General features: G+C 50.8%; 1 pseudogene; it reads right to left on the bottom strand.

The window, feature by feature from the left end:
• Positions 1-2,025: 2,025 nt before the first annotated feature.
• On the bottom strand, positions 2,026-7,378 carry LOC147111549 (uncharacterized; annotated as a pseudogene).
• Positions 7,379-14,831: the final 7,453 nt, after the last annotated feature.

Here is a 14,831-nt window from a genome sequence, read left to right as displayed (position 1 = left end):
CGAGTCGCGTCCTGCGCTGCTGCCAGTTGCTGCACACCCCTGTCGTGCGCTGCGGCCAGTTGCTGGACACCCCTGTCGTGCGCTGCCGTGAGTTGTTCGAACCCCCTGGCCTGTGATTCCCCGAAAGCCACCACACTCTGAGCCAGGGACTCAATGGCGTGAGGCATCTGTTCGACCACCCCCATGAGCTCTTGGTGGCGCCGCTCAGACGCCGCCGACATCTCATCGAGGACGCGCACCTCCTGGGCGAGGACCGTGTCCGGACTGGAGGGCGGACTCGCCCTCCGGGGAGAAGGCCGCCGAGCTGGCCGACCCTTCCCGCGTGCGTCGACCCCACTTGGGCCAGGTTGTGCCCTCCCCTCCAACACCTCCCCCCTCTGGGGAGAAGGCTGGCGTGCTGCCGGACACTTCCCGCGTTCGTCCACCCTACTGGGACCAGCTTCGGCCCTCCCCTCCAACACCTCCCCCTGGCTCTCCTGCAGGCCAGACGTCTCCCCTCCATTGCCATCCCCTGGCGCGGAGGAGGGTTCCCCCAATGTGCCGCCTTCCTCCTGGTCCTCGACGTCCTCCTCCTCCAAGGGCCTGGCTCTCTGCGCTTCAGGGACCACCTCCTCCTCACCAGCTGAAAGCAGGAAGGCACAAGAGTAGCTTTAGAGTGAGGACAGGCCGTCAGCGAGGGAGGCCTGAGTGGTGCATTATGCGCATTTGTCGGTCAGTGGGAAAGGATGTAGATCTGAAGCGTGAGGGCAACGAGAGAGGTGTAACCGGTCATGTCCTTACCAGTGGGTACCAGTACAGGGTCCGCCTCGCCGATCGCGACAGGGCCAGTCACCCGACCACGCATGAGTCGTGCCACGCTCTCCTCCAGATCAGTGAGCGCCTGGTACTCGGGACGGCCTCCACCAGCGACAGCCTGGTTCCTTACATTGCTCGCCAGCTTGGCCTGCAAGAGAAAGGACGGCCTCTAAGCACAGTTTGGTGCCCTGTCGCTGTGTGCACTGCCTCCCATGGTGGAATAGCTTGGCCAGTGTGGTGCCCTGTTGCTGGGTGCACTGCCTCCCATGGTGGAATAGCTTGGCCAGTGTGGTGCCCTGTTGCTGGGTGCACTGCCTCCCATGGTCGAATAGCTTGGCCAGTGTGTTAAGTGCAGAAAGTGCTATTGATGAACATGCACGTGCCATTGCTGCAGGAGGAGGGCTGCCCATTAGGCCTTTGAGGTCCCTTTGCCCATAATGTGAGGTGCACATGCAAGGATGAGGGGGACACTGGAAAGGGTACTCACCTTGACCATCCGAGTGAGGTCGTTGAACTTCTTGCGGCATTGGTCCGCACTCCTGGGGACATCACAGGTGGATGACACCCTGCGGGCGATTTTGCCCCAGGCTCTCCTGTACTGGCTCCTGGGAGCCTTCCTGCCACTGTCCGGGCACAGGATCTCTCTTCTCTTCTCCACACCATGAATGAGCACACTCAGAGCATGCTCTGAGAAGCGCTGCGCTCGCTCACGGGCCCTCTCCATTGCTCCAGGCGCTATTTTGGCACACCAGTAGTGCTGAGGCCTAGCTGCAGGGCTCCAGTATGCAGGGTGTGGCAGCAGTCAAAGTTGACCCTTCCCCCTTTAAGAGCTGGCCAGCGTCAGGGTGTCTGCTGTCAATCAAAACATGACCGCACCTGCGCTGCGCCCGGCTTCGGCGTTATTAGGCCGCATCGCCGGCTTAGCGCCGGAACACAGCATTTCAACGCCAGTTTCAGCGCTCGGCCAAACTTAGGGCCAACTCTACTGAATTTCGGCGATGTGGCCTACACTTTCCGGCGGGCACTAACTTTAGCGAGCGCCCGACTTTAGCGCCCCAAAAGTGTCCAGACTGAATTTCTAGGCCTGTGTTTCTATTTCTGTTTTAATAAAATCTTGGTTTTCTTACACCAAACCACTTGTCTACTCAATTCTTCTGTATCGCCGCCTGCACCTAAGCCCGCTGTCTAGAACCCAGGGGCGTGGGAGCGATTCGAACCGCTCACAGGCAGTCAGGGGCATAACTGACTGGGTGCACGCGCCACCCGCCACCCCCTACAGTCTCCAGAGGAGATGAGGTCAGTGACAGTCTTGGAAATTATGGCTTGATGTTTGGTGGTAGGGTCATGGTCCAGGGGAGGTAGGAGGACGTGTCAGAGACTTGGCGTACACCCTGCACAAGGTAGAGGCTGGTTCGCCAAACAACAACAACGCCATTCTTGTCAGCAGTTTTAATGACAAGGTTAGGGTTGGATCTGAGAGAACGGAATGCTACAAGTTCAGAGGGAGGTTGATTGGTGTGGGTGAGGGGAGCAGAGAAATTGAGATGGCCGATGTCACACCGGCAGTTCCCAATGAAAAGATGTAGAGAATTTAAGAGGCCGGAGGGAGGGGTCCAGGTGGAACGAAAATTCTGATGACGGGAGAAAAGGTCCGCTGTGCGGTGAAAGACCCCTGATTAAAGAAGTGGGTGTGGAGGCGAAGGCGATGGAAGTAGAGCTCAGCGTTGAGCCGAGCTCAAAATTCATTGAGGTGGGGGCATAAGGGAATCAGGCTGAGGCCTTTGCTGAGGACTGGTCGTTCAGGGTCAGAGAGGGGATGGTCAGAGGGGATAGTGAAAACACAGCAGGAGGTGAAATTGGAAGAAGGGATGGGGCCAGAGGAAAGTGAAGGGGAGAAGGTTCCGGAGGGGTGTTGGTATCTAAGAGTTGTTGAAGCTTACAATCTTGATCCTTGACCAATTATCCCCTACCCTATAAAACAGCTTCACCTGAAGAATGCAATTGATCAAGACCCCCATGTGTAACAGCACAAGGGATTAACTAGTATATTATTAAAAATCTTGTGTATAGCCTGGTGTCATTTATTTTTGGTCACAATTTTATGCCAACATTTCTCATTGAAGCTAACCATACTTAGATTGGAAATCCTGGGTGCCAACTGTTCCCTGTAATGATGTAGTTTCAGGCTCAGGCCAGTGGGTGGCACTTTGCAGCAAGTTTCTGAAGTGTCTCTCCCCACTCTGTTGCCATCTTCTGTATATAACTGACCAAGTTCAATTTACTGGTTAGTAAAATAAAAAGACAAATGAGGAATCTTAAAGGAATACCAAAACTTTTGAGCAGTAAGCTTTTGTATCTTAGTACAGCATTCATTAGCCTGCATAGGAGACTATGAAGGTATGAGAGCGGAATTGAGTAGAGTGGACTGGGAAAATAGATTAAAGGGTAAGACGATACATGATCAGTGGTGTACATTTAAGGAGTTATTTTACAACATCCAAAAAGTATATATTCCACTGAGAAGAAAAGGGTGTAAAAGAAAAGACAGCCATCCGTGGCTAAGTAAAGAAATTAAGGATAGTATTCGACTAAAAACAAGGGCATATAAGGTAGCCAAATCTAGTTGGAGGATAGAGGATTGGGAAAACTTTAAAAGACAGCAAAAAATAACAAAAAGATTGATTAAGAAAGGGAAGATAGATTATGAAAGTAAATTAGCAAAAAATATAAAAACAGATAGTAAGAGTTTTTATAGTTATATAAAAAGAAAAAGGGTGGCTAAAGTAAATGTTGGTCCCTTAGAGGATGAGACCAGGAAATTAATGGTGGGAAATATGGAGATGGCAAAAACACTGAATGAATATTTTACATCAGTCTTTACAGTAGAAGACACTAAGAATATCCCAACACTGGACAAACAGGGGGCTAAAGGGGGGGAGGAGCTAAACACGATCAAAATCACTAAGGAAGTGGTACTCGGTAAAATAATGGGACTCAAGGCGGATAAATCACCTGGACCTGATGGCTTACATCCTAGGGTCTTGAGGGAAGTGACGGTAGGGATTGTGGATGCATTGGTAATAATTTTCCAAAACTCCCTGGACTCGGCAATGGTCCCGGCAGACTGGAAAACTGCTAATGTAACACCCTTATTTAAAAAGTGCAGTAGGCAGAAGGCTGGAAACTATAGACCGGTTAGTCTAACATCTGTGGTAGGTAAAATTTTGGAGTCCATTATTAAGGAGACAGTAACAGGACATTTGGATAATCATAATTTAATAGGACAAAGTCAGCATGGTTTTATGAAGGGGAAGTCATGTTTGACAAATTTGCTGGAGTTCTTTGAGGATGTAACATATAGAGTGGATAAAGGGGAACCAGTGGACGTAGTGTATTTAGACTTCCAAAAGGCATTTGACAAGGTGCCACACAAAAGATTATTGCTTAAGATAAAAAATCACGGGATTGGGGGTAATATTCTGGCATGGATAGAGGATTGGCTATCTAACAGAAGGCAGAGAATTGGGATAAATGGTTCATTCTCAGACTGGCAATCAGTAACTAGTGGTGTTCCGCAGGGGTCAGTGCTGGGTCCCCAACTCTTTACAATCTATATTAACAATTTGGAGGAGGGGACCGAGTGTAACATATCAAAGTTTGCAGATGATACTAAGATGGGGGGGAAAGTAGTGAGTGAGGAGGACATAAAAAACCTTCAAGGGGACATAGACAGGCTAAGTAAGTGGGCAGAGATTTGGCAGATGGAATACAATACTGGAAAGTGTGAGGTTATGCACTTTGGCAGGAAAAATCGAAGAGCAAGTTATTATCTTAATGGCAAGAAACTTGAAAGTACTGAAGTACAAAGTGATCTGGGGGTCCTGGTGCACGAAACTCAAAAGGTTAGTATGCAGGTGCAGCAAGTGATTAAGAAGGCCAATGGAATGTTGGCTTTCATTGCTAGGGGGATAGAATATAAAAATAGGGAGGTATTGCTTCAGTTGTACAAGGTATTGGTGAGACCGCACCTGGAATACTGCGTACAGTTTTGGTGTCCATACTTAAGAAAGGACATACTTGCTCTCGAGTCAGTACAAAGAAGGTTCACTCGATTAATCCCGGGGATGAGGGGATGGACATATGAGGAGAGGTTGAGTAGATTGGGACTCTACTCATTGGAGTTCAGAAGAATGAGAGGCGATCTTATTGAAACATATAAGATTGTGAAGGGGTTGGATCGGGTGGATGCAGGGAAGATGTTCCCGATGATGGGTGAAACTAGAACTAGGGGGCATAGTCTTAGAATAAGGGGCTGCTCTTTCAAAACTGAGATGAGGAGGAACTACTTCACTCAGAGGGTGGTAGGTCCATGGAATATGCTGCCCCAAAAAACTGTAGAAGCTACATCATTACATAAATTTAAAACAGAAATAGACAGTTTCCTAGAAGTAAAGGGAATTAAGGGTTACGGGAAGCGGGCAGGAATTTGGACATGAGTCTAGGTTTGGATCGGTCATGGCCCTGTGGTTAGCGGAGCGGGCCCAGGGGCCGTGTAGCCTGATCCTGCTCCTATTTCGTGTGTCTAATTCTGTTAGATGCAGGAGATGGTTCTGTGATAGTGGATTGGCAGTTAGGATCAGATCAGCCATGATCTTATTGAATGGCGGAGCAGGCTCGAGGGGCTGATTGGCCTACTCCTGCTCCTATTTCTTATGTTCTTATGTTCTTATTATTGACAGATCATCTGCTACAGAACAAAACAGTATTTGCGCTCCATTGGGTATTACATTTGGTGCTGCCCTGGCACTCCAACTGGCTGAGGACAGAAAAGTGCAGCCCATGTTGTAAGTTGGTGCACAGATTTATTACCGCAGGCAGAGTTTTCTGGGAATGAACGAGAAGCAGTGCCTTATGAACCTGAGGGCTACTTCTCCAATGAAGACCTCCAGACATGATCAAATATCTGATCATGATCAAACATCAGTGGCTCTGAAATTCATTATGACCCTATATTTCTGTGCATTGGGGACCTTCCAGGCAGTCATTTGCTGATGTACGCTGTAAGGTTCGCAACATTTTTACAGATTGCCCCAAACCAAGAAGAGAAGAGATTTGGGACTGTTTAAAAGAATATTGGGCCAAAAGGGGCTTAAAGTTAAAACCCCAGGATTTTGGTCATTTTAAAAGGGACATGTCCAGGCCTGTGGAAGGCTGCGACAAAGGAGTTGGGATGGGCCCCTGTAAAACAAACAGTTTGAGTATTGGCATAGGCCAGATTGTCTGGGAACATTCTGGACCATCTCAGTCATTCCACATAAAGACAATAGGCCTACAGAAGGACAGTTCCCGCCAAAATTACAGAGCCATCAAGAACATGAATAATACAGTACATGCCACTGATCAACAAAAGGGACCCTGGCCCCAGCAGTCAAAGGCAATCGAACAACAGTTTAAACCACTCAGAGAGACATCCAAAACCACTTCACACACTTAAACCAATTTCGAAGCTATCCCAAAACTAGTTTAAAATCAATTAAAATAGATGGGATCAAGTCGAAACTCGATAAAGAATTTAAAACTATTAAAGTTAACGAGCCCGCCAAAATTTACAATGGGCCAGAGAAGATTTGGCGAGCAGATAAGCAAGGCCTCAAATGGTATAATTGAGGCCTGCTTGTTCAGTTGAAACATCATCGAACATTCATCCTCATCATCACACACAGTCAGAGAATCGGAGACTTGAGGAAAGGAGAAGGAGAACGGAAGGAGAAAGGAATCGTGGCAACCAAGGGCCCCAAGAAACAAACAACCAACAATATTACCAACAACTAGGTAATATTGGGCCACCGCGACCAACAAGAAATCAACCTGGAAGAAACCGAAGATTCGTAAGTGTGTTTCCACTCTACAAGCTATCCTGGCTTACCCCTGGGTAAGATTTGATGAAAAAGACTCTAAGACCTATACCTAACCAAAGGAAATTGGGTACTTACCCGATAGATCCAATACGCACCCGACCGCATCAGCGGACATGCGAAGACTGAAAAACCAACGCAGGTGAAGTCTTCCACCACGTCCGGGGTACGGCAGGCCCCAACTGCCACACCTAAAGAGAACCCCGAAATCGCGAACCTCTACAATGGTCAAGAAAGTCGTTTGGTGAGCATTTCCCTGGTCCTCTGGAATCCAACCTAGTTAGTGTAGTGGGATTTGGAGGGGTGAAGTATTTATTTTGTCTATTGTCATTCTCCCTCGTATATTACGAAGTGTTCCCCCTTTTAGAGTAATAAGAATATTGTGTTGTGTATATTTTCCTGTCTCAAAATAAAATCCAAGTTCTTTTCACCAACTCAGTTGTCCGTTGCAATTTCATTACAACCCCCAAATAAGTCCAAAGTCTAGAACCAAGGGAGTGGGAGCGATTCGAACCGCTCAGGGAGTCAGAGGTAAAGCTGACCACACACACCACCCCTTACAATGCCATTTCCACAAGCTTGCTGTGCACAGATGAATCAAGGAGGTCACATTGTAGAGGCATTCCATTTCTAATGACGGTGTGGTTTCCCAAGAGTACAGAGGTCATTGGTTGCACACAGGGGAACCAAGGGAACCTCTGCCACCAGTGTTGAAGTTGGATACGAAAGCCACTATAGTAGCAGTGTGAGCATTGATGAGAGATGCTCCTACATATGTCTCTGGCCTCGGTCACTGAGGACTTGGCCGCAGATGCCACTGGGGTTGTCAAATGCTCCATGAGAGCCTGCAGTGCAGATAGCCTTTGCCCACGACTGCACAGATCCAGGGCATAGCTTCCTCTACAGTCCTCTCAGGATCTTGCAGTGTGTGTGCCCCCCCTCCCCACACAAATGACCCATGCAGACGATTCTGCTCAGGCCGCTATTTCCATTTGTTGTCAGGCCCTGTGAGGTCTGAGTCCTTAGGTGCTGCAGCAGAACCAGTAGCCATGCTGGTCCTCTAAATGGCAAATGCCTCACCTTAAATAGCCAAAAACCACTTGCTCCACCTCAACTATGCTATGGTCTGTCCTCAGTCTCACTGCATCCTCTGGGGAATGTGTAATTGTGTTGGTGCACAGCAGCGGTGACAGCGATGCAGGGTGCTGAGATATGTGTTTGCTGATATTGCCTGCACCTTCACTCTGTTCCTCTGTGGGGGAAAAATAGAGGATGAAAGTTTGGCTTAATGAACCACATTGCAACACCAATAACTTTGCATAGCACTCTCTGTGATGTGTTGAGCATATGTGTGGCACATACTTGTCACGGATATCAATAGACTTGACATAACATAGCTGAGTTCTTGAGATGTGTTATTTTCTTCCTCACATCCTGCCAGCTGCAGCGAGTTCTGGAGACAGCATTTACGCTATTGAGGCAAAGCCACCAAAGAGACTCTCACAGTAACTTGTACAATTGTCTTTAATCATTATTGTTACCTTTTAATGTTTGCCCTGTTTAAACAGCGCGGGATCGATAAAATCGCGATCTGACGTGATGACGTCATCACGTGGGTCACGTGACATTCCCAACGGCGGGAAATGTGATGACATCATGACGTCAGGGTTGGAGGGCGTTTCCAGTTAGTCCTCGTGGAGTGAGCTACTGTACAGACCTGTTTGGAGTTTCTCCTGCGTTTTTGTTTTGTAATACTTTCAGTGCATTAAACTAAGTTTGTTAACTACCAATTTAGTTCACAGTGCTTTTGTTAGGAGTGCACAGACTCCTACATTGATGACCCCGAATCCTCGCGATCGTTTTTCGCGGTGGACACGGAACGCAGGCCAGTGATGGATGCCAACGCTGTGGCATTGAAGCTCCCCCAATTCTGGGAACAACAGGCGGCCTCCTGGTTTGTGCAGGCCGAGGCGCAATTTGAACTCCGCAACATCGTGCAGGACCAGACCCGATATTTGTACGTGGTCTCTGCCCTCGATAGCTCGACAGTGTCGAGGATCATCAGCCTTCTGGAGAACCCCCCGAATGCTGACAAGTATGTAGCCATCAAGACTCGGCTGCTGCAGGTATTTGGCCTTACCAAGGCGGAGCGTGCTCGCCGCTTACTGACACTACCAGGGTTAGGTGACTCCAAACCCTCGGAACTAATGAGCCACATGCTAACGCTCCTGGGGTCTCAACCCCCATGTTTCCTGTTCCGCGAGCTGTTCCTTACGCAGCTGCCCGAACACATCCAGGCAGCCCTCGCCAGATCGGACACCGGGGACTGCAGCGCGCTTGCCGAAGAGGCGGATAAAATTTACGCGGTCCGGCAGCAACACTGCGCCATCGCACAACGCCCTGCCCCAAGGGGCCTGGCCCCGGCCCTGGCACCTCCGACGGCCGGTTACTGTTACTACCGCACTCGTTTTGGCCTGAAGGCCCGCTGCTGCCAACCACCGTGTGGTTTCGTGCCCAGACCGTCGAACAGACTGCCGTGAGTCAAGAACACCGGGTCCGGTGCGTCCCCCGCGGCCATGATGGTGATCGGTGACTCCGGGAATCTCATGTATTTAACCGACTCCATCTCGGCATCATTTTTTGTGTGACACGGGGGCACAGTGCAGCATACTTCCTGCCTCGGTCCTCGACCTTCGGTCCGGCGGACGGGGTCCCCCCTCCAAGCTGCCAACGGGGGTACGATCTGCACTTGCGGGAAACAACGGGTGCAAGTCTGTTTCGGTGGCCAGCGCTTTACCTGGGATTTCGTCACCGCTCAAATTTCGCAGGCCCTTTTGGGCGCCAACTTTTTAGGCGCCCAAATGTGAAAAATCGACGCCTCGTTCACGCCGCCACGCTTGATGGTATTTCAGGTGCGCGCATCACGGCTGCGCCGCACTCGGTCTCCTGCGCGTGGCCACCTCCCGACGACTTCTCCCGCCTTCTCGGGGACTTCCCCGAGCTGACAAAGCCCACCTTTTCAGCTTCGACCGCTAAGCATCGGGTGGAGCATGATATTTCGACAACCAGCTCTCCCGTCTATGCCAGGGCGTGGCGTTTGGAGCCCAGCAAGCTCGCGGCAGCGAAGGCGGAGTTCGCCGCGATGGAGAAGCTGGGGATTATTCGCCGGTCCAGTAGTCCCTGGTCTTCACCGCTCCACATCGTCCCAAAGCCCGGCGGGGGATGGCGGCCCTGTGGCGACTATCGTCGCCTCAGTGAGATAACGACGCCCGACCGTTACCCCATCCCCCACATACAAGAGTTCTCTGCGCATTTGGCGGGGAAGTCAATATTCTCAAAGGTCGACCTCGTCCGTGGGTACCATCAGGTCCCAGTGCACCCCCAGGATGTCCAAAAGACAGATGTCATCACCCCCTTGGACTTTTTGAATTCCTCCGCATGCCCTTTGGGCTTAACAATGCGGCGCAGGCGTTCCAGTGCCTTATGGACTCGATTTTTTGTTCGTCTACTTGGATGACATTCTGATTGCTAGCACCACAAAGGATGAACACCTCAAGCATCTCCGTGTCCTTTTTCGACAGCTTCAGCAGCACGGCCTCATTGTGAACCCGGACAAATGCCATTTCGGCCTGGCGCAGCTCGATTTTCTCAGCCACCGCATAACTTCCGCAGGGGCAACGCCGCTTCGAGCTGAGGTGGAGGCGATCACGGCGTTCCCGAAGCCGCAATCCATGAAAGCCTTACAGGAGTTCCTGTGGATGGTTAATTTTTACCACCAGTTCGTCCCCAGGGCCGCACAGCTCATGCAGTCGCTGTACGAGGCCCTCAGGGGCAAGACGGGAAAGGAGCCCGTGGTTTGGTCGCAAGAAATGGGTCACGCCTTCGAGGATACGAAGACCGCGCTCGCGAACGAGACAATGTTGGCACATCCCCTGCCAGGAGCTATCATCGCCCTCATGACGGATGCGTCGGATTACGCTGTGGGGGCCGTCCAGGAGCAATGGGTCGATGGCGTATGGCAGCCTCTGGCATTTTTTAGCCGTCAGCTGCAACAGCATGAACGTCGACACAGTACTTTCGACAGGGAGCTGTTAGCTTTATTTTTGGCCATCCGCCACTTCCGATTCCTCCTCGAAGGGCGCCGCTTCACTGCGTTTGTTGACCACAAACCATTGACGTTCGTGATGGCCAAGACAGCTGAACTGTAGTCGGATTGGCAACAACGGCAGCTGACTTACATCTCCGAGTTCACCACCGACGTCAGGCACATGGCCGGCAAGGACAACGTCGTCGCTGATTGCCTCTCCCGCGCCGCCGTCCAGGCCGTTCAATTAGGCATTGACTTCGCAAGAATGTCAGCCGACCAGGCTGCCGACCCGGAGACTCAGGCCTTTCGTTCTGTCTCCACCAGCCTCCAGCCGAGAGATGTACCGTTCCATGCGGCAGGTACCACTCTACTCTGCGACGTTTCGTTGGGTGCACCCCGTCCGATTGTGCCGTCCACCTGGCGCCGAGGTGTTTTCGACGCCATACACGGGCTGTCGCATCCTGGAGTGCGGGCGTCGCAGAAGCTGCTAGTCTCCAAATTCATATGGCGAGGAATACGCAAAGACATCCGCGACTGGGCGAACACTTGTGTGGTTTGTCAACGGGCCAAGGTGGAGCGGCACGTCAGGGCCCCTCTGGCCACCTTCAAGGTACTGGAGCGGCGTTTCGACCACATTCACGTTGACCTAGTGGGCCCACTTCCACTGTCCTGTGGTTTTACGCTCCTTCTGACAATGGTGGATCGCACCACGAGGTGGCCGGAGGCGGTTCCCCTGACGTCCACCATCCCTGCGGATGTTGCGCGAGCCTTCATTTCATCATGGGTAGCCCGGTTTGGTGTCCCTGTGGATATTTCGTCGGATCGCGGGCCGCAATTTTCATCAGAACTATGGAATGAGGTGGCCTCAGTATTGGGCACTAAACTACACCGCACTACGGCTTGTGCGAGCGGTTCCACCGTTCATTGAAGGCGTCGCTCAGGGCCAGCCTTCTGGATGCAGCACGGGTCGATAAACTGCTGTGGGTGATGCTAGGACTGCGCACGGCGCCGAAGGAGGATCTACAGTCGTTGGCCGCGGAAATGGTTTACGGTCAGCCACTTCGAGATCCGGGCGAGTTCCTGCCGTCTCCTACGCGGCCGTGGTCTGCAGCCAGTCAGCGAGAGGCCCATAGGGACATGGCTCAGTGCTTCCGCCCAGTTCCGACCTCGCAGCATGGTTTGCCTTCTTCCAACATCCCTGGGGAGCTGTCAAAGGCCAAGTTCGTCTTTGTGCACCAAGACGGCCATCGTACCCCACTCGCACCTCCTTATGCAGGTCCGTTCCAGGTTCTACAGACTGGGGACAAGAGTTTTGTGATCGACGTCGGGGGCAAGCCTGATCACATCTCTGTTGATCGCCTCAAACCTGCGCACCTGGACCTCGAACAGCTGGTCGAACTGGCGCAGCCTCCACGCCGGGGCCGGCCGCCACTATGCCTAACCGCACCGTGCTACCTGCCAGCTCGCCACCTGCTCAGCATTTTCCTCTCTGGGAATTTAGGAGTCGGTCAAACAGGCTTGTCCGACCTCCTCGGCGATTGACTTTCCTCATTAAAGACAATTCTGGGGGCCGTATGTGGCAAAGCCACCAAAGAGACTCTCACAGTAACTTGTACAATTGTCTTTAATCATTATTGTTACCTTTTAATGTTTGCCCTGTTTAAACAGCGCGGGATCGATAAAATCGCGATCTGACGCGATGACGTCATCACGTGGGTCACGTGACGTTCCCAACGGCGGAAAACGTGATGACGTCATGCCGTCAGGGTTGGAGGGCGTTTCCAGTTAGTCCTCGTGGAGTGAGCTAGTGTACAGGCCTGTTTGGAGTTTCTCCTGCGTTTTTGTTTTGTAATACTTTCAGTGCATTAAACTAAGTTTGTTAACTACCAGTTTAGTTCACAGTGTTTTTGTTAGGAGTGCACAGACTCCTACACGAGCCACTATTTCCGTCCTAGCCTTGTGCACAAGGCATTTCTGGTGTCATTCTTGAAAGCTGGCACCATGGCCTCCTTGGACTGGAGATAGAATTGTGGTTTAGTTGCTATGCTGATTCATAAACCTCTGCCTGATCTAACAACTTCTGCCAACAAGTTTCTATTCTTTGTCAAGGTAAAATTGGCAAAAGAGCCAGAGATGAGATGAGGAGAATTTTTTTACCCAGCGAGTTATTATGATCTGAAATGCACTGCCTGAAAGGGCGGTGGAATCAGATTCAATAGTAACTCTCACTGGATAAGTGCTTGAAGGGGAGAAAATTGCAGGACTACAGGGAAAGAGCAGGGAATTGGATAGTTCTTTTAAAGAGCCGGCACAGACACGAAAGGCTGAATGGCTTCCTTCTGTAAGATTCAAAGGGGGGAAAATTCATGTGTGCCAACAGAATTGCTGGTGGCACCAGCAACTCGGGTTAACGGCAACTGAAAATGGTCGCAGTGCTACCATTGAAAAATTGGCTCTGGAGGTTGGAGATGTGGAGCGCAGTGCTAACTTACCATGTAATGCCCTCCTAGTGGCATTAATGGAGGCTTCCGATCCGAAGTTCCCATCCACAGTTGGCGTTGCTGCTTATTACAGCCTCTGGGAGCGAGGCTGTGGAGATTGCAAAGCATTATGGGTAATTAAAGGGGCTATGAATTAAAGGGGCAATGCATTCTAAACTGCATTTTTCAGCTCTTACTGCCTTTCAAAATAAACATAAACATTAAAAATTATTCCCAAACGGGAGTCTTCAGCTCTTAAAGTTGAATTGTCTTCCACACCTAAAAAAATGTAAAAGTGCTTCAGCACTAACACAAATGGCTTAGCAAGCCAGGGAAGGGGTACCCTCGGTCTCGCACACAGCACTCCAGCAGGGGCTCAACACTGGAAGAAAGGTCCTCTACTCACAGGGACCAGGAGACCCTCCAGAAAGAACAAGGTGGGACCATATCAGTGAGGCCGTCACTGCCAGCAATGTCACCCCCTCCACCTGGCTCCAGTGCCCAAAGAAGCTTCATGACCTCAGACCAGTGGTCATGGTCAGTGAATGAATCTTCAAAAGCCAACAACTGCACCACTAGCCTCACACACTGCTACTGCATGACTCCCCACTGCCACCTCGCCATCACTCATCGACCAACAATCTGAACCAATCACGAGGCACATCTCCCATTCCCAGCCTCACCTCACCCCCTTGGAGGAGACGGTGCAGGCCATTTTTGGCAGGGGCATGGCTGAGCCCTTGGCCAGCGGCGGGGTTGAAAGGATACAAGATGCTGGTATCCTCATACGTTATCCTCCTTCTGACATGCACCTCTTGCTTTCCCACCCTCCCCTCACCACAACTCCATCCTTGTGCCTTCCTCATTTCACACACCCAAGAAATGCAGCCTGCCCAGCCAATGGTTGACCAAGAAGAGGTAGAGAGAAGAAGAAGAAGAGGAGAAACACCATCATTTGATTTGATTCTCCCAGCCACCAGCTCCTCAAGATCGACCAGCAAGGCCATTTGCAGTGTTCCCCACTGAAAGTCAGCAGCCTTCCACCAGCTATGCTGCAGCCACTGAGGAAGCATTGCATGACATCAGTAGGATAGGCAAAGGCACACACAAGACAGTCACCAAGAGAATGTATAAGGGTGATGAGTTGATTTTATGATGTCATATTGGATGGATAGATGTATAAAGTTGGATTGGAAAGTTTGATTTGTGCTGGCTTTTATTTCAGCATTGTGGCCAAGATGATGCTGTGATGGTCAGTAACAGAGGGAATGTAAGGTGTGGGTCAAATGTTGAAAGGGGAATTGGGGTTGTGGTCACTGGTACCGCAGGCGGATGATTCCATCCTTGATACCCCGGCCACAAAGGGGCTGTCTGGGTTGCATCCTTCTGCTTCCTCCTCTTCGGCTTCTTCCTCTTTTGTGTCTTCCTGTTCCCTCTGCGAACGGATGCTGTAAATCTGAAATTACCGCATAAAATGCTGGAAATACTCAGCAGGTCAGGCAGCATCTTGACCTGAGACGTGAACCCTGTTTCTCTCTCCACGGATGTTGCCTG

This window comes from Somniosus microcephalus, chromosome 10 (genome assembly GCF_052327205.1).
Source record: "Somniosus microcephalus isolate GS21.2 chromosome 10, FLI_Smic_1.0, whole genome shotgun sequence".
Lineage (NCBI taxonomy): Eukaryota > Metazoa > Chordata > Chondrichthyes > Squaliformes > Somniosidae > Somniosus > Somniosus microcephalus.
This window is presented reverse-complemented; position numbering and strand designations above follow the sequence as displayed.